This window comes from Protopterus annectens, chromosome 12.part0, assembly GCF_019279795.1.
Source record: "Protopterus annectens isolate FY-2018-M chromosome 12.part0, PAN1.0, whole genome shotgun sequence".
NCBI classification, from domain to species: domain Eukaryota; kingdom Metazoa; phylum Chordata; order Ceratodontiformes; family Protopteridae; genus Protopterus; species Protopterus annectens.
Window position 1 is genome coordinate 627,270,263 of NC_056746.1, and position 19,520 is coordinate 627,289,782.

The following is a 19,520-nucleotide window of genomic DNA, read 5'->3' on the forward strand; positions in this document are numbered from 1 at the left end:
GCTTTCTGAAGAAACTTAGGGATAACAGGCAGGGGAGAATATGCATAAAACAGACCAGAGGGTCAGGCATGGACTAAAGCATCTCTCGGTGACTTCCCTGAATTGGGATAAGGGCAAAGAATCTGCTAAATTTGTTGTTGAGGAAAGATGCAAATAGATCGCAGCAAGGTTAACCTCATTTGCATAACATCATGTTCGCCAAAGACTGGTTGAGAGAAGAGACTACTTGTGAGGCATGCGAATTGTCCTGCTGAGTCTGTCTGCTATAATTTTGGATTTCCCTGGTATGTGCATCACTACAAGAAAGTGGTTGGATGAGATCTCCCATTGCTTCTCAACAAAGGGAGTAGGATCTGGTTCCCCCTGTTTGTAGATGTACCAGACTAATGACATGTTGTCCATCTATATTGCAATAGTCCCTAGAGGGAGAAAGCTCTGAAAGGCCTGCAACACCAGAAGAATCACTCTCATCTCTAAGTCACTGATATGCAAATTGGTCTCTTGTGGAGATCACGTGCCTTGAACAGTCTGTCCCAAGTAATGCCCCCCACCCCAAATGGGAAACGTCTGTAGTCAACATGGTGTTCGGGGAAGGAAATATAAATGTATTTATTTATTTAACATTTATTTACCAGGAAAGGAACTTGGAATGAGACAATTTTCAGCAGAGGGCTGGGGAGAAACACTCCAAGCACATGTCTTTGTAACATGGGAGGAAACCAGAGTACCCAGAGGAAACCCACATGAATGCGGGGAGGACATGCAGACTCCACACCAGCTGAGAATCGAACCTGAGAACCTCTTGCTGTGAGGAGACAACACCCTAAACGGATGCCCTTGACTTATCTCCTTGTAATGAATCCACAAAAGAAACTTTCTGCAAGCCTGAGACAGTTTTATTGGGTGTCTTAATGAGTGTTGATAAAAGGACCATTGAACTGCTAGGGTCCACTGAATAATCCCCATGTGGAGAAGAGCAGTGGGAAATACAGTAACTGCCAAATCCACTGAACTTACAGCTTTGAGGACTAATTTTGCTGGGGGAGAAGGAAACAAAAGTATCTGTGTGACATGCGTCTTCAATGTGAGAACTCTGTCTTGGGGCAGAAGAGCCAGAGAATTGACTGTGTCTAAATGAGCCCCTATAAACACCATGATTTGGACTGGCTGAAGTTGTGATTTTACTGTATTGATAGTGATTCCCAGTGAAAGAGACAGTTGAAGTAGATAATCTTTGGCCTTTAGAAGCAGCTGCCTGGTTGGTAGAGTAAGGAGCCAGTAGTCTAAGTATGAAAACACTTAATCCGAGCAGTCTCAGGTGAGCTGCTACTGCTGCCATGCATTTGGTGAACACTCTAGGGGCGTTGGTGAGACCAAAGGGCAGCACTCTGAAATGATGAGTGGCTCCCAACCAAAAGTGCAGATACCTTCGACAGCACCTGGCCATTTTGATGTGACAGATCGAATGAGCACATCCAGTCATCCTTCTGTAGGAAAGGTAGAATGGTCTAAACTGTGACCATCCAGAATTTACAATTTTTTACAAAGCGATTCAGACAATTGAGATCTAACACAGGTCTCAGGTCCCCTGTCTTTTTGGCATTAAAAAGAACCTTGAGTAAATTCTAGATCCTGTCTTGATCTGGGGAGACCTCTTGAAGGGCTCTTTTGTCTAGCAGCTTTTGGATCTATTCAGCTCCCAGCTCCCTCTGATTGAGTGGAACATCGGGGAACCTTTTCCTTTTTTGTACAAGAATTTGTAAAACGGGATTTAAATAACCTCTGAATATGATCCTTTTCATCCAACTGTCTTGTGATGGCTTTTTGGTACAAGGATAAGTGCCAACTGCCTTCAGAGAGGGACAGTTGGGCAACCTTTCAGGAGCACTGGAAGGATCTGAGAAGGAATCTTGAGATCCTTGGTTTTGTGGACCCCCTCTGCCACTTTGGCGACATCTACCATTTGTAGTTACTTCCCCCTCTGCCTCAGAGGGAACCACCCCACGTGATTTCTGAAAAGGAACCACATCTTCTTCCACTGTGTTGATTCCTCAAGAAAGGTCTCAGTAAGGCAGAAAAGTGAATTCTGATGTCAGATTAGGTCTTTCCATTCTTTTCACTGTGGAGAGTATGTCTTTAACAGTTGGCCCAATAAAGAAGATCCATTAAAGGAAGCACTGATGAATGACGTCTTTAAGGATTCCGCAAATCACACAACCACATCCAGGCATGTCTCTTTATGGCTATGCTTGAACCGAATGCCCTAGAGGTAAAATCAGCAGCATGCAAGCTTAACCTCATGGACGCATCTGCTATAGATTGTAGGTTTGTCGTTCATGAGGAAAAAGATTTCTGTTCCTCTGTGGACATGGACCCTGGGGCAGAATTAGAGTGTTCTTTTAACAAGTCCCTCTGCAATCGTGTGAAATGTTCCAGGTAGCTCAGCGATCATAAGGCAAATGTCGCTGACACATACACTCACTTCCCAAATCTGTCCATTGCCCTAAACTCTCTGTTAAAGGAATGAACATTAGAGCTTTTTTCAGCCAACTCCTTTTCGGTGGCTGGTGCAACAACCATAGCATCTACAGGAATCACTTTAATCCAGTACTATTTATCAGCAGGGGCACTCAAAATTTTGTGCGGGCACTTGGGGACTAGTTCCACGGAGTCTGGATTCTTCCATGCCTGTGGAAGACAAAGTCTATAAGATCATCCTCAGGGGGAGTAACCCAAGACGTAGATGATCCAGACCTGAAGGCTTCCAGGAACACAGATTTCTACTGGGAATTGGTTTGGGAAGACCAATCACCTTTCTTGGGAAGAATCTCCAGGTTGTCTGCGAATGAGACATCCTCAGGTGGAGATCTGGGGGACCCTTCTCTGACATCAAAATCAATGCCTTCCATAAGAGATTCCTGCAGGGACTCTGCCTCCTTTTGCACGACTTCTTCCTAGGGACCTCCTCAGAGGAGTATTCTGGTGAGATATCAGAAGAGGCAGGCAGTTCCAGGGTGGGAAATGGCTGGAAGCTCATATGGGCTGGCTGTCCCAGTGGGGTAGGATGAGCAAACTCAAAGGATCCAAAGGGGGAGCAAAGGATGGATCAGACGGTGGAACAGTTGAGACTAATCTTGAGTGACAGAAAACCCTCTCCACCACTTTGAACACAGAAGGGCCATGAGAGGCTGAGGACAATCTGCTCACAGCTGAAGCTCTTGAAGCAGACAATCCAGGGCCCTCCCCAATCCTCCGCTCCAAAGGAGGAGTCGGAGTTGAGCTGTCCAGCGCTGAAGCCCAAAGGGGAAGCGCGGCAGCTCCAAAAGCTTCAGAGTCGAAGTCAACCCCTTGAATCCAACACTGAAGCCGCAGTTCCAAGAACCATTGTGCTCCACAGGGGTAAAAGCCAATCAGATCAGGGACATCGCCAGAGTGGAAGACAAGGGCATTTTCAGATCTTACACTTGGACTCTTGGGATCTCAGATCCAAGGACTCTGAAATGGAAGGCCAGATCGGACAAGAAGCAAGAACAGGCTGAAAGGATGTTTTATGGTTCACAGATCCGATGGGAGATAGAACCAGCAAGACCCTCATCTGGATCTGTGATGGGAGGAACTTTCTCATCTTCCTATCCACCTCTGCCTCAGACAGACTTCGGTATGACCTAATGGAGGAGAACGTGGAGGGTGGCCCATAAGTCTTTTTGGATGTCTCCTGCAGAAAGGGGGACCTCAATCTCGGTAACACCAGTTCAGGAGAAAACCAAGGACTATGGGGCCGAGGGGATGGAAACACAATGAGTATTGGATCTGAAGGCTTAGTAACCTTCTTGGGCAGCTCCGAAGGAAGAGTAATTTTTGGAAAAAGAGCGTTTACTGTGCTCCCTGGGCTCCTTAGATTTTTGTGAGGCGGTTTGATCCTCTGACATAGAGGTACCTGAAGAAGGAGCAGATGCTGGTAACAGACCTTTCAGGACAAGTTTATTTCACCTGCCACTAATGGCCCTAGAGTTAAAGGCCACACAGATGGAACATGTATATGCATATATATTAGAGATGAGACAAAAACATTTTTTTAATATAAGAAGAAACAGAAGAAAGAGGAAATACCAACAATGGTAATAACAGAATACCTCTAAGTGAGGTAAAGAAAAAGACTACCAACTATGGTAGAAAAGATACAGAGACAAAAACTTGTTATAAGAGTAAGAGAAATCATATAACACAGAAGAACAACAAAGACTAAAAGGTAGAAAAAAACTAGTGAAGCATGCTAAAAATATGCTCACAAAACCCTTAGAGGTCAATAGATTGCAATCCCATCCAAAACTGAAGAGCGGCAAATGAGATCTGAGGTACTACAGTGGTCAGGGGCATTATGAATAAGGGAGGAGCTCAAGAGTCACATCCTGGAATCTACTGAAGGTGGCCAAGTCTAATCCAAACCCATTTGTTAAGGAATTAATAAAAATGGCATCATCAGATTTTTTAAAGAAAACTTTTACTGGAACTAAAATTTTTACTGGGTTTCTGGTGTATTTTCTCTACAACATCAGGTTCTCTCCACACCTCCCAGGATATCAAACTGATGATGGCATTCAGCTGGAGAGCCACCCAGGACATGGATGTATCCAAATCAAGGGCCTCAAGAAAAAACGGACTCTTCAGGAGTAGGAGGATATAGTGGTACACCCCCTACATTGTTTCATCAATTACAACAGGAAGTCAAAACAGGCTTCTTTGTGTATGTGTGTGTGTGTGGGGGACTTAGTGGACCCTTTCCTTTCTGTAATAAACTCCTCTGATGAGTTCAGACACTTCCTCTTGCATTTGCTCCTCACATGAACCTCCTAGATGGTAGAACCCAGAGTGGATAAGTGATCCTGTATAATGAGGAATTTCTCAAGGCCTTACAGTGCAGGCTGTCCCAAAGCCTGCTAATGAAAGATTGAGGGACCAGATGGAGGAAGGGATCAGGACAGATGTGATCTAACAGAAGTCCCAGTCTCAGAGTGAGGGACCCATCTGCACAAACATTGACGCAGAGGCTGAACAACTGGATGCAGTTCCTCTCATTTCTGCAGATCCAACAGAAAGACCACTATCCGATTCCAACTAAGTCAGATTACACACTGAGATCAGAGCTGAACTGTCTAAGGCTGAAGACCCCAAGGGAAGGGACAACTCCAAAACCCTCAAACCCAAACTTAGGGCATCAACCCACTCCAAAAAGTCCAGCGTCAAGAATGTTAAGGATGGAGTCAGTGTCTGAAACAGGCGTGTTGTCAGTACTGACACAGGGGAGGGTGACTGCAAGGTCGTACTCATGGTCTGGCACCAAGGGGTGTGTAGTGGGAGGAACAGGAAAAGGTGGTGCTGAAGGCACAAAAACCTCTGTCCTCAGGGCCATCTGGGCCTGCAAGGAGGAACAAATCAGCTACTCCAGATCTGAACCTTTAAGACTACTGCCTGATCTCACAGACCTTGAAGAAGACTTGAACAATGGTTTTGAAAAAGGTGAATCTGGGCCTCAAATCCAGAAAGGAGAGGCTCAGATCTGGGTAAGGGATGGATCCAGCAATGACTTGGCAGGAGTAATGGAAGAGAGAGAGAGAGAGTGGAGCACTGCTGAGATGGAAGGAGGAGCTGCTAAAAGAAAAGGGCTAGGTATACCATTTGAAAACCCACAGACCAGAACCGTATTATATGGAGATCAGCAGTGAAGGCAGAACTTAGAACAGCTGGAGGAGCTGAAGACTGGGGGATCTTCCAATCTGGCTGTCTTTCCATCAAGGAAGAGGAACATCTGTACTTCTCTTTCGCTATTTCTCCCTTTTTTTAGAACACTTCCCCTGGTCCTTCTCTTTCTCTCGTTCTTTCTCAGATGAGGCTGAAGCAGGTAACTGGCCCTTAACAACAAACTTAGCCCTTCTGTCCACAAGGGCTGTAGGTCCAATAGCACAGCATGTCTGGCATTCCAGATGCTGCACCTACACAGTACACACATTTGCTGTATGTGTCTTGTTGGGGCAATGTGTGCCCACACCCTTTATGAACCCTGAAGCTTGCTGTTTGTTTCTCCATGGGTAGAACATAAAGCAAAGGACAGGACCAGGCAGTATCCAAGAAAGGACTAGAAAATTACCAACTACACTAAATGAAAGTTATGTACTCACCATAACGATAGATCAGTGTTGTCTGTCTTGGTCTGGTTCAACCTGTGGGACTTCAGATCAGACACTGCCCAATTCTAAAGCCTTTCAGCTCAACTTGGCTCCACCTACCTTACCCATATCTTCCTGCTCATCCATCAACTACCCAGATCTAGTTTGCCCACCCCCCCCATTAACATTACAATGATACAACATGCCCAACTAATCCCCATTTCCTGCAAAACACTCAAGCAAAAGGTGAGACTCTAGATAAAAAGAAAAAAGGGCCCCTCTGTCCATCCATCAGCAAGGGGACACTTGTCAAATCAACAAGAAGGCCAGGGACAGGAAAGCAGAAAAGCTAAACCAAAAGAAGACAGACAATACCATACATAACTTTCATATCCAATGTTGTCTGCTCCATCTGTATTCAACCTATAAGGCAGACTTCCCAGCCACCACACAGAGTCCCCAGCCATGCCAATTCCTTGGGAGGAACCAAGGATGAATATTCCACAACACAGCATAACCAAAAGAACTTGACCTGGAATTAATATCAAGCTTATAATGAGACATTAATGTAAGATGGTCCAACCAAGTAGCAGCCACACAGATGTCATTCACAGGTTTTCTAGAAAGAAAAGCCGTAGACATAGCTACAGCTCTAGCTGAATGGCCTCTAGGCTTCTGTGAAAGAGACTTGCCTTTCAGAGAATATGCAAACAAAATACAATCTGACAGCCACTTAGACTTTAGACACAGGTGAACCCAGCCAAGATTTTGAGAAGGAAACAAACTAGTTGGATTTTCTAAAGGCTATGGTACAGTCAAGATAAAACCATGGCTGCCTATGAACATCCACACAATGCAGTTGGTATTCTCCTTTCTTGGAAAAAAATGGAGAAGAACACAGGAAGATGAATGGAATTGTGAAGATTACTCTCTGAAACTACCTTACGTAAAAAGGAAGGATTTGTAGGAAGAGACACGCTGTCCTTAAAATTAAAGTGGAGAAGAATGAAGTGCTTGCCATTCTGAAACCCTGTTGATCAAGGTAATTGTCACCAAAAACAAAGTTTTCCAGGACAAAAGTTTCAGATCCAAAAAGGCTGAAGGTTCAAATGGGGGACAAGTCAACAACAGAAAAAAATGGGCAGATCCTAGGGAAGCACCGACTCCTGTACTGAAGGACGAAGAATGAAAGAGCCTTTCAAAAAGTCCTAGCAAATCTTGAGAGATGCTAAGGACATATCTCTGCCAACACGAAGGTTGATAGCAGAAAAGCTGAAGCCTGAACCGAACAGCTCAGGCTAGAAAATCCAAAACTGACTTCAAGGGGATAGAGAAGAGATCAAGTCTCTGACCCTCTGCCCATAATGCAAATCTCTTCCACTTACTGGTGTACTCTTCCCTACCGAATGCTTTCTGACAGGATGACAATTTGCGTATCACTGCCTTCGAAAGCTTGTTATTCCAGCCATGAAGGGAACTGGAGGAACCATGTGATCATCTTGAGGGACAGAAGATTGGGTGGATTCAGTCTGTCTGGATATGAGGTAACACCCAAGGGGAGTCTTTCAAAAAGAGGCCACAGGAAGGGAACCCACTCCTGGCAAGGCCAAAAGGGGGAAATGAGGATCACTGAAGCTCTGCAATGGGTTGCTTTCTGAAGAAACTTCACTATGAGGGGAAGTGGGGGATAAGAGTAAAGGAGACCAGAGGCCAAGCAAATGTCAGAGCATCCCTGGGTGCCTGTTCTTGGGGGAGGGGGGGCAAGGACATAATAGCTGTCACACTTGGTGCTGGATGGGGGTGCAAACAGGTCACAACATGGAGTGCCCCAGCTCCAAAAATCTAAGCTGCCACCACTGAATTTAGGAACCACTCATAGGGCAATAGAATGCTTCTGCTGACACTGGTGGCCAGAATGTTGGACTTCCCAGGGATACACGTTGCCACCAGAAACCAATGAAAGCAGAGCACACACTGCCAGACCCTCATGGTCTCTTCCCATTTGTTGAGGTACCAGACTACAGACATGTTATGATCTGAACCAATCACCCCCACGGGGAGAATATCCTCAAAAGACTGTAATGGTAGGAGGACCATTCTCATTTCCGGAACAATGATGTGAAAGTGTGCCTCTGCAGAAAACCAGGACCCTTGAGCAGTCTTCCCTTTGAAATACCCCGTCTCCACCCCAGTAGCAAGGCATCAGTGGCTGAAGGAGTAGGAATTACAAAAGGTTTTCCCTGTAGTACTAATGGAGGATGTAACTACCACTGAATCTGCTCATGACAAATTCTCATCAGCTATATCAGGAAATCCAAGGGATGTGTAAGGAGTGACCACTGTATGGCCATTGTCCATTGCAGTGCCTGCATATGATACCTGGCTACTGGGACTAGCCCTATCGATAGTTCCATATGACCCAAAAAGCTTTAGAAGTGCATTAGCTGGAGACTTGGGAATCACAACCACTGACATGGCCTGATCTCAAACACTGAGAACTCTGGAAGATGGGAGCCTGGTGATCTACTGGACTGTGTCAAACGACACCCTCTGAACTCTAAGACTTATACAGGCTCAAGGCTCAATTAGGGATAATTGACTGTAATGCCTAATATTTTGCATAGCTGGAACAAGGAATTCCTGGCCACCATCAACAAATTCTTCATGGGGGGGTGGTAAGTAGACAAAAAAACGCAAACCCTGCAGATGGAACCAGGTTATGACCACCATCCTACACGTGGTCAACACTCTGAGAGCTGTAGCGAGACCAAGTGGCAGGGCCCTGAAATGATGATGACTGGCCCCCAATCAGAAGCAAAGGAACCTCTGAGAACACTGATGCATCTTTGTCCCATCCCTCCAGAATCTACTCCAACCCTATCGTACCACCAGACCACTAAGATCCAGCAACAAAAAAATCACTTGCAGATCACTAAAGCCAATAACTCTGCTGGTGAAGCACTATTCTCTTGCGCCATAGTCAAATTATGAAACTCCCTCCCACCCACAATTACCTCCGTACCATCATGCACCCACTTCAAAACTTTACTAAAAGCACACCTAAAAACATGCTGGCTATGCCCTTGCAACTCCCACTCTAATATCACCAACCCCATCCGACCACTACCTTTCTTTCCATTCCACCCCACTACCTACCTTTATTATAGCAAGCTCAGATGCTCATAAGCCTAGTACTTATTATACAGCAGGAACTTCTTATTGTAACATTTGTTAATGTCTGAAACTCGGACCAAACCGAAGAACTCATTGCCTTTATTGTGGTCAACTCTACTTTTCGCTGTTTTGTGGTTCATTTGTTAATGTCTGTTACATACTTCGCAGATAAAGATTCTAGTTGTCCACTGTGGCACTGATGTACTATGTTCTTCATCTGTAAATATGTTTGTAATTAATTGCTATGTTAATCACATTGTTAATCGCTATGTAATCCAATGTAACTACTGTCTGTTTATTTTAACTGTGGAGCTTTTCATCCTGGGCCTCTGCTGAAAATGGACCTATGTCCAGTCGGACACTCCCGGTCAACAAATGTAAATAAATAATAATTTATGTGAAGGCAGGCATCCTTGAGGTCTGTCAAGCACATCCAATCATCCTTCCTCAGAAGGGGCAATATGGACTGCGCCATGACCATCTGGAACTTGGCCTTTATGTTAATCTGGTTCAGCTTGTTTAGGTCTAAGACTGGTCTAGGTTCTTTGTCTTCTTTGGCACTAAAAAGAATCTGGAATAGACCCTGAATCCTTTCAAGTCTGGTAGGACCTCTTGAATGACTTGGTTTGCCAGCAGCTTGCAGATCCCTGCCACTGCAGGAAGTCTTTGATGGAGTGGAACATTAAGGAGATGTTTTGGGAGACCTATGGAATATCTATAAAGGAGATAACATACCCTCTGGATCAGTTCCAACAAATCACCAAAGGAGGAGTCATCACGCGGGGACTAGGGGGAACCCTCTCCTTCCTCGAGGTCAGTATCCTCAGTGAGGGATTCTTCCAGAGAATCCAAGTGCTTCCTCTTGAACCTTCTCTTCTCCAAAACCTCCCACTCCTATGAAGCAGAAAAAGGAGGAGGACGGGAAGAGAGAGGTAAACCCTCAAAGGGGGCAGACTGGAGGCTGGACGATGAAGGCTGACCAGGAGCAGCCTGATGACTGGTCAGCAGTACAGACAATGGCAGTGGGTACTGGCTGGAAAGATTCCACCCTTCTCTCTGAATGAGAACATCCTCTCTACAACATCAAAGACGAGGCCCTCCCGGATCTGAATGTTTCTGAACCTGAAGGCACCAAAGACAACCCAGAACATAAAGGCACTGTGTCCAGACTCTCTGCTGAGATTGGAGCTGAGCTAACTATGGCAGAGACCCTGAGCAGGAGTGATGAAACAGAGACCAGAACCATCAACCCCAACACTCCAGTCTCAATGCCACAACTCCAAGGGGCTATCATTCCTGAACAGGTTGGGGTTTAAACATGACAGATCTGGAGAGCACCAGGCACCTAGATCTGATCCAGACGGTGGAAACTCCACTGACCCCAAAGACATTGGATCCAAGGGGGCCAAGGAAGGAAATCCAAAGAACAGAGCCAAGGGTCTCAAAAGTCTGTGTCGGACCCGAGAGAATGAGGCCTAATTGCATCTGTGTCTGCATAAAGGAACACATCAGCTGCTCCAGATCTGACTGTTTAATACTGTTCACCAACCTGGATGACCAGACAGACAATGCCACCAAGGACAGCTCCAAGGGTCAGTGCAAAGATAAACCTGCATGTGGGATCTGAGCCAGACAGGCTCTGAACTGAGGGGGAGAAGGGGAGGACTCCAGTGAGCAAGGAGGAGCACCCGGGGAAAAGGGGGAAGCCACCCTACCCAAAGGTGTCCCTTTAATCAAAAATGGGCTGGGAATGCTAGGAAATAGTGAAGCATTCTTTTGAGGTTTCTGGCACCAAAGGCGGTTGGCTCTGAGATGTTGGAGCTGAAGCCAGCACCAAGGAACGCATGGAGCCCGAAAGCCGAGGGACCCTCAAACTCAAAAGAGTCCAAAGAAGCTGTCCCCAAGGTGGAAGCAGAGGATGACCTCTTGTGCTCCCTAGCACAGCTCCTGGAGTCTCGTGCCCAAGGCTTCTCAGGCCTGGTCTTGAGATCTGCGGAGGATGCTTTGGAAGTAACCAAAGAGCTAGAAGGCAAAAGAGCCTTAAGAACAAGTCTCTCCTCAAGCTCATTCAAAGCCCATGAGCCAAAGCTCTCGCAGATAGTACACCCAGAGTTTAAGTGCTCCAGTTCGAAGCAACAGACACATTTAAGTTGAGCATCTTGAGATGGCAGTTTGTGCCAAAGGAGATGCATTTCTTAAACATCCTGTCCATGATCCAAAAACAACACACACACACACACACACACACACACACACACACACACACGCACACACGCACACACACGCACACACACTAAAAATTAAACTCTCTTAATGGAGAATAAGGACAGGAAGTGGTAAACAGAAAGGGTCAACCTACTTAACCTCAGCAAAACACAAGCACGCACTACCTAACTACCTATCAAAAAAACACAAACAAACCTAGCTAAAGGGAGTAAGCAAAAGGTAAATCTCACCACTCCAACTGAAACATTTGAGAGAAAACGAGGAGCCAAGGACCAAGCTGCAGACCATGAATGGCGGTAACAGTGCAAGAGAGAAGAAAATAGTTTTTCCACAATGTTCACTTACTGACAAATGTCTAAGTAGAATATTTCAGCTGTAGTAACAATATGCCTACTTCAGTGAGATTTATTAATGCAAGTCACATGTATTTGTGATCACCTCACAAAAGAGTGATCACAAATCCTCAGTAACACCTGAAAGTCACATACAAAATTAAGAAATCATTGGGCAAAGAAAAATCCCAAGGATAACTATCTCAAGCTGGAATGCAGCACCCCCAGAATCACTCAATAGTGAACAACAATGGATCATTAGTGTAGTAATGTAATCAAGACACCTGTTGAATCACATCTTTGATTTTAACCCCATCAGTATCACACCAGTACAACAATTTATCAGTAGAAGATATAGTTTATGTGAGTTTCAAGTATGCAAACTGAAATCCTCTGACAATGTTTCTCTGATATAAGCAGTTCTTTAACGCTAAGCACAGGGTAAACTGCTAAGAACTATACAATGCTGAGCAATCCCGTGTATAGATGTGTCCGGTTTTACATGTCTCCTCAAACCTTAGATTGTGGCACACTCTTTAAGATAAGTTATTATCTATCTTTTTGGATATAAAAGAGAGCCATCCATAAAATCTAATTCACCATAACACCATTGCAAATAATTTTCATTTTTACATTATATTTGTAAAACTAATGGGAATATCAGCTTACAAAGCTACTATTCAATACAACTTAAATATAACAGCTGCAATGAAAGTATTTACCAAAATTACATTGAACAGGCCAAAAAATAAACTGAAGAAATGCAGATTAAAACACAAATGGGGGGCCCAAGGAAACAAAATGCTGTAGATAAAATCCAGAAGAACTTCATCTAGAAACTTTCTGAAATCAAAACTTGTTTAAAACTATAAGAGATAAGCACTTTTGTTCACAAAATACATGAACTTCGTCAGATAAACATAGCTGGAAGTACACATACATTTTATAGCTTCTGTGTTCAATCACATCACCTCTAAGCCCCCAGGAAATGAATCACCATCTTTAAAAGGAGCCACCACAAATAAATTCACAGTGTGTAGCACTGAGTCAGTTCTATTGAGAAAATTTGCATGGAATAAAAATATATAAAATATATATGCATTCAAACAGTAATGAAAGTCCATGGACCTTATTACTGGAAAAATGTAAACTACATTGGCAGCTGCGTTTGAATGCCAATAATTGGCCTGGACTCAATGAACATGTTTCAATAGCATATTTGCTTAAGGTAAAGGCACTGGAAAGAGCTATATTTTACATACTTTTGTCTTCATTTTTCTGATTTTATGGGGAATGCATTTTGTTTTATATATATATATATATAGATATATACATATATACATACACACACACACACACACACACACATATAAAAAAACACACACACAGATACAGACATTATATATTTTCACTCCTTGTTTGCAAATTTTGTGTTATATTGAACAGGGGTCAGCTATGTCTCAGGCAGTTGAAGATTTGCTTTAGTACTGCCTCCACCTTTCTAAATTCACTTTTTTGCTGTCACAGACTCCTCAGACTGCCTTACTTTACTACTGAGAAATCTACTTCCTGCCCTTTTACATCTCATCTTCTGAAATACAATCTGCTTTGCTTCTTGGCATCCCCAACAGGTACTTTATAGACTTCAGTCCATTTTACCAAACTTTACATTTTACTTACCAAAAGTGTCCAAGATATCCGTGATAAGAACAAACTTGCTTGGATAAAACTGGATTACAGTAGTCTCAGAAAGAAGTTTAGAGCACTAAAAAGGGAAAAAGAGAGCAAAGTCTTAATTTTTACACTACAGAAGTAGAAAGAAATGTACATTATCTAAAAGCTTACTATAGCAATTTAGATAATTTTGGCAAAAAAAAAGGTGGTTTAAATAAAACCCCCCAAAATTTTTTGGGGGTTTGCCATTACCGGGCCCAACCCTTTTGCAAAATTTTCCAACAAAAGCGTTTTCCATGGGGAAATTGCAATCAAAACTTGGCCAAAAATAGAGTAAATTTTTCTAACAAAGAGGCCCCGGGCTAAAGGGGGGGCCCTTTCCGGTGAATTTTTTTTCCCCGGGAAATTCCCTTAAATAAAAAAGGGGGCCCAGTGTTGAATCAACTGAAATGGACCTTTTTTTATGGGAATATAAGCCTTTTTTAAAAATTTGGAAAAAATTTGTGGGTGTTAAAAGATGATATGTTTCCCTATAAAGCTGAATTTTTCCACTTTGTAAAGAAAAATTTCTTGGGGTTAAACCTTGGGATATCTAACTTCCTTGGAGAGAATAAGCTTTAAAGGGGTCTCCCATTTTTAGTTGAGGGGCTAAGGTGGATGGTTTTTAAAATTTTAAAAAAAATTAACATGGGAACCCACTTGTTGACTTTTTTCCCCGTGAGTGGGCCGGTGGTTAAATTTAACATTTAAAAAGGTTTTCTGCTTTATTTTTAGTTTTTGGGTCATCATCAAGGGGGGGATATTTCCTGGGGTTAATTTGAATAAAGGGGAATATTTCCAAGCTTTTGGATGGTATGTCCTTGTGCAGAATTTTGGTAGAAGATGGTTGAGGTGAGAGGCAAATAGGTCCACTTCTGGCTTGCCCCATGTCAAAGTGAGTTGTCTGAAGGCCTTCGGATGTAACCTTCACTCGTGTGGATCTGTGAAATTCCTGCTTAGGCTGTCCGCCAACACATTGTCTTTTCCTGGAACAAACTGGGATTGTAACTGGATGTTTAGGCTCAGTGATTTCTCCCAAAGCTGCATTGTCAGTCTGCAAAGAGGGTAAGAGTGGGTGCCCCCTTGCTTGTTTATGTACCACATCACAGTGGTGTTGTCTGTCCGCATCATTAAATGGCCTTGCTGGAGTTGGTGTTGAAAGGCCTTGATGGCATGCATTACTGCCAGCATTTCCTTTTGGTTTATATGCAGATGTGTTTCCTTTGGAGACCATTGTCCTTGTATACACCTGCCTTCCATGTGCGCCCCCCCATCCAAGGTCTGAGGCGTCTGTAGTCATGGTCTGTGTTATCTGTGGTTTTATGAATGACATAACTGTGTTTGCCTGGCTCACCGAGGCCCACCATAGGAATTCCTTTTGTAGGCATGGAATGAGTGGTATGATTGTCTCCAAGTTGTTGCTGTGTTGAGACCAAATGCTTTTTAGGTACCACTGAAGCTTTCTCATGTGTAGTCTTGCGAATGGAACCAGGAGAATGCAGGATGCCATGTAACCCAGGGCCTGTAGGAATCTCCTTGCAGTCATCTGGGTGAGTTTTGCTAGACCTTTGAAGTAATGAGATAACTTCTCTTGCTTGTCTTCTGTCAGGTAAGCCATCTGAGAGGCTGTGTCTAGTTTGGCTCCTAAGAAGATTATTTGCTGGGATGGCTGCAGTCTTGACTTTTGGAAGTTGACTGTGTATCCCAGAGCTTGAAGTAATCGTATGACATAATCCAGGTTTTTTGTCAACATCAATTTGTCGTCCGCTTGTATGAGGCAGTCGTCCAGGTGCAGGTAAATTTGTATACCCTGAGCCTGCAATGAGCAATTACTGAAGCCAGGCATTTTGTAAATACTCTGGGCAGTAGATAAGCCAAATGGCAATGCTGAGAATTGATAATGCTCTGGCCCTGCAAGAAATCTGAGGTATCTTCTGCAGCTGTGTCTGATAGGGACATGCAGGTATGCCTCCTTGAGGTCCAGAGTAATCAGCCATGACCCCTTGCCCAGCATGGGAAGGAGTTGCTGTAGAGTCAGCATTTTGAACTTTGGTACTATGAGAAAGGTGTTTAATGTGGACAAGTCCAGTATTGGTCTCCATTGAGATTCTTTTCTTGGAACAAGGAACAGTCTTGAGTAAAACCCCTGGTCTTGTTCTTGTTGTGGAACTCTTTCTATTGCTTTCATCCGAATTAGCAGAGTGATTTGCTTGATAGCCTCTGCCCCTCTGATTTTGTGGCAGGTTTGGCATGCCTTGTTTTCTTGGTAAGGTATGAAAATGAAACCTGTACCCTCGGTCTATAATGTCCAAAATCCATTTGTCCTTTGTCAGTCTGTGCCAGTTCTCTGCAAACAGAGATAATTTTCCGCCCAAGGGAGCTTCCAGTTGTTCCCTGGTAGGCGGTAGTAGAGGAAAGTCATTGAGATTGTGGTTGTGGGGCAGGTGAAACCCCTGCGTCACTTCTTTGGTTTCCTGGCTGCCATTGTCGTCCCCTGTAAGGGCCTCTGTATTGGCCTCTTCCTCGGCCACGCCTGTTCTTACCCCTTTGAAACTTTTCTGGATTAGGAAAGGACCAGTTTTTGAAGGCCAATTCCTACTGAATCTGGGGGTTGAACCTGGAGGAAATCTTTCACAGTCTGGACTGATTTTGCTTTTTTCTTGATGGTCTTTAACACATCCTTAGCATTTGCACCAAAAAGCTTGTTCTTTTCCAAAGGTGCATCCAGAAGTTTTGCTTTTACATGATCTGGTAGAGGTTGATCTTTTAACCAAGCATGTCTACAAATGACTGCCCCTGTCATAGCTGCCCTACATGAAGCTTCCAGTGCATCATATCCACACTGCAGGAAGTGATTGCTTACTTGCGGAGTGTTATGTACAGCTTCCTGCAAAGTCTTCCTGTCTAAAGGCTCAGGAGTGGCTAATGTTTTTTGTAAATCTTCCAACAGATAATCCTGCTATTGTAACATATGGAAAAAGCAATTTAAAGCTCTCATAGATAAGGTAGTGGATGTGTAAACCTTTTTGCCCCATCTCTCTAATGACCTAGCTTCCCCGTTGGAGGGCAAAGGATTTTTTGAGGTGGAGGCTGAAACCCCTTTAGGCCCCTGTGAAATAGTTTCCAGATCAGCAGTGTGGGCCCTGAATAAATGGGAATGAGTTTCTGGGACCCTGTAATACCTGTCTGGCTTGGCTGGAGCAGGAGGAAGAGAATCAGGGGAAGCACTAGAGTCAGAATACAAATCATCCAGAACATCAAGTACAGGAGGAATAGCTAAGGGCCTGTGCTGAGGCTTCTTAAGAAAAGTCCTAAGGCGTTTCCTAGAATCAGAATATTCCTGACCTTGCCACTTGAAATGTTCCCTCATGGTGTGCAGAACTTCCCCAAAAGAAATATCCTCAGGAGGGGAGGCCGAGGGGATGGAATCTTCTGCATCCGAGTCCCCATAGGTCTGGAAGAGCTCTTCCTGGCTATCAGAGTGGACAGAGCCCTCAGATTCTTCATCTGAATGTGTAGGGTTAGAGGGTTCAACCCGGGGCCTTTTATCAGGAGGCGGCTGGGATCCTCTCTCAGGATGGACCTGTGAACCTCTAATCATGGAAATCAAATCAGCAGCCATGGACATAATTTGTGTCTCTGGAGTCGGCTGAGGTAAGGGTTTAAGTAATATGCTTGGTTTTGCTGGCTGCCTTAGCCTAGTGTAGGCCTTAATAGACATGGCCATAGGGGGCCTGGCAGCTCCACGTGCAGGAGTGACCTTGTCTACAGCAATGGTCTCGGCATTTCCTCGGTTTCGTATCCGGAGGAAAATCTATAACTGGCATCGGAGTAATGTCTGGAATCGAGTCGTCGTACTGCGGTGTCTTCGGTTCAGAGCGGTGGAGAGACCGTCTCAGAGGGAACCGGAGCACTCGCGCTAGGTTTTGGCGTGGAGTCGGTGGTAGACGCGGGCGAGGATGTCGGTCCTGGTCTTTTCGCTTTTGGGCGTTGCGATGTCGGAAGATCCGGCGGCATGGTGTAAGCAAAATTATCGCGAAAAATCTTCAGCGAACTCCGCCCGGCACCTGAGAGTGCGCTTGTTGAAGCGAGCACAGGCTACACAGGCCGAGACGTCGTGGTCTGGGCCCAGGCAAGGGAGACAGTAAGAGTGGAAATCCTTATGAGGTATTTGTTTACCACAAGAAAGACAATTGTTAACTTTTTCAGTAATTTCTGACATCGGCTGAGGCAAGAAAAGGTCCCCAACGTGGTACTTAGCTTTTTTGATGACTTCGGTATCATAGAATACAGGAGCCGTCCGACCGGCACTTGCGAACTGCTTCTGCTTCGGGCACCGCGCGGCAAGAAAGACTGAAGAAAATGGCGTCGGCTGATGCTTATGTACTCCAGCCGCTCTGACGTCGGAGAGAAATGCGACATCAGCCGACGTCGGACCCAGACTTTGGAATCCGGCCGACCGAGGGCTGCCTGAGGCAGGACAACCCACATGTTATGACTGCAGTTGCATTCTTGAAGGACATTTAAGGAATCATTGGGCAAAGAAAAATCCCAAGGATAACAATCTCAAGCTGGAATGCAGCACCCCCAGAATCACTCAATAGTGAACAACAATGGATCATTAGTGTAGTAATGTAATCCAGACACCTGTTGAATCACATCTTTGATTTTAACCCCATCAGTATCACACCAGTACAACAATTTATCAGTAGAAGATATAGTTTATGTGAGTTTCAAGTATGCAAACTGAAATCCTCTGACAATGTTTCTCTGATATAAGCAGTTCTTTAACGCTAAGCACAGGGTAAACTGCTAAGAACTATACAATGCTGAGCAATCCCGTGTATAGATGTGTCCGGTTTTACATGTCTCCTCAAACCTTAGATTGTGGCACACTCTTTAAGATAAGTTATGATCTATCCTTTTGGATATAGAAAAAAAAAAAGAGAGCCATCCATAAAATCTAAGTCACCATAACACCATTGCAAATAATTTTCATTTTTACATTATATTTGTAAAACTAATGGGAATATCAGCTTACAAAGCTACTATTCAATACAACTTAAATATAACAGCTGCAATGAAAGTATTTACCAAAATTACATTGAACAGGCCAAAAAATAAACTGAAGAAATGCAGATTAAAACACAAATGGGGGGCCCAAGGAAACAAAATGCTGTAGATAAAATCCAGAAGAACTTCATCTAGAAACTTTATGAAATCAAAACTTATTTAAAACTATAAGAGATAAGCACTTTTGTTCACAAAATACATGAACTTCATCAGATAAACATAGCTGGAAGTACACATACATTTTATAGCTTTTGTGTTCAATCACATCACCTCCAAGCCCCCAGGAAATGAATCACCATCTTTAAAAGGAGCCACCACAAATAAATTCACAGTGTGTAGCACTGAGTCAGTTCTATTGAGAAAATTTGCATGGAATAAAAATATATAAAATATATATGCCTTCAAACAGTAATGAAAGTCCATGGACCTTATTACTGGAAAAATGTAAACTACATTGGCAGCTGCGTTTGAATGCAAATAACTGGCCTGGACTCAATGAACATGTTTCAATAGCATATTTGCTTAAGGTAAAGGCATTGGAAAGAGCTATATTTTACATACTTTTGTCTTCATTTTTCTGATTTTATGGGGAATGCATTTTGTTTATATATATATATATATATATATATATACACACACACACACATATATAAAAACACACACACACACACACACACACACAGATATAGACATTATATATTTTCACTCCTTGTTTGCAAATTTTGCCAAATTTTGTGTTATATTGAACAGGGGTCAGCTATGTCTCAGGCAGTTGAAGATTTGCTTTAGTACTGCCTCCACCTTTCTAAATTCACTTTTTTGCTGTCACAGACTCCTC

General features: G+C 43.8%; 1 protein-coding gene across 1 annotated transcript in view; it reads right to left on the reverse strand.

Annotated features, from left to right (window-relative positions):
• The window catches only part of VPS35L (VPS35 endosomal protein sorting factor like), a gene marked incomplete in the record, with an annotated part of 3,288,436 nt that overhangs the window by 2,844,210 nt on the left and 424,706 nt on the right, over nucleotides 1-19,520 (reverse strand).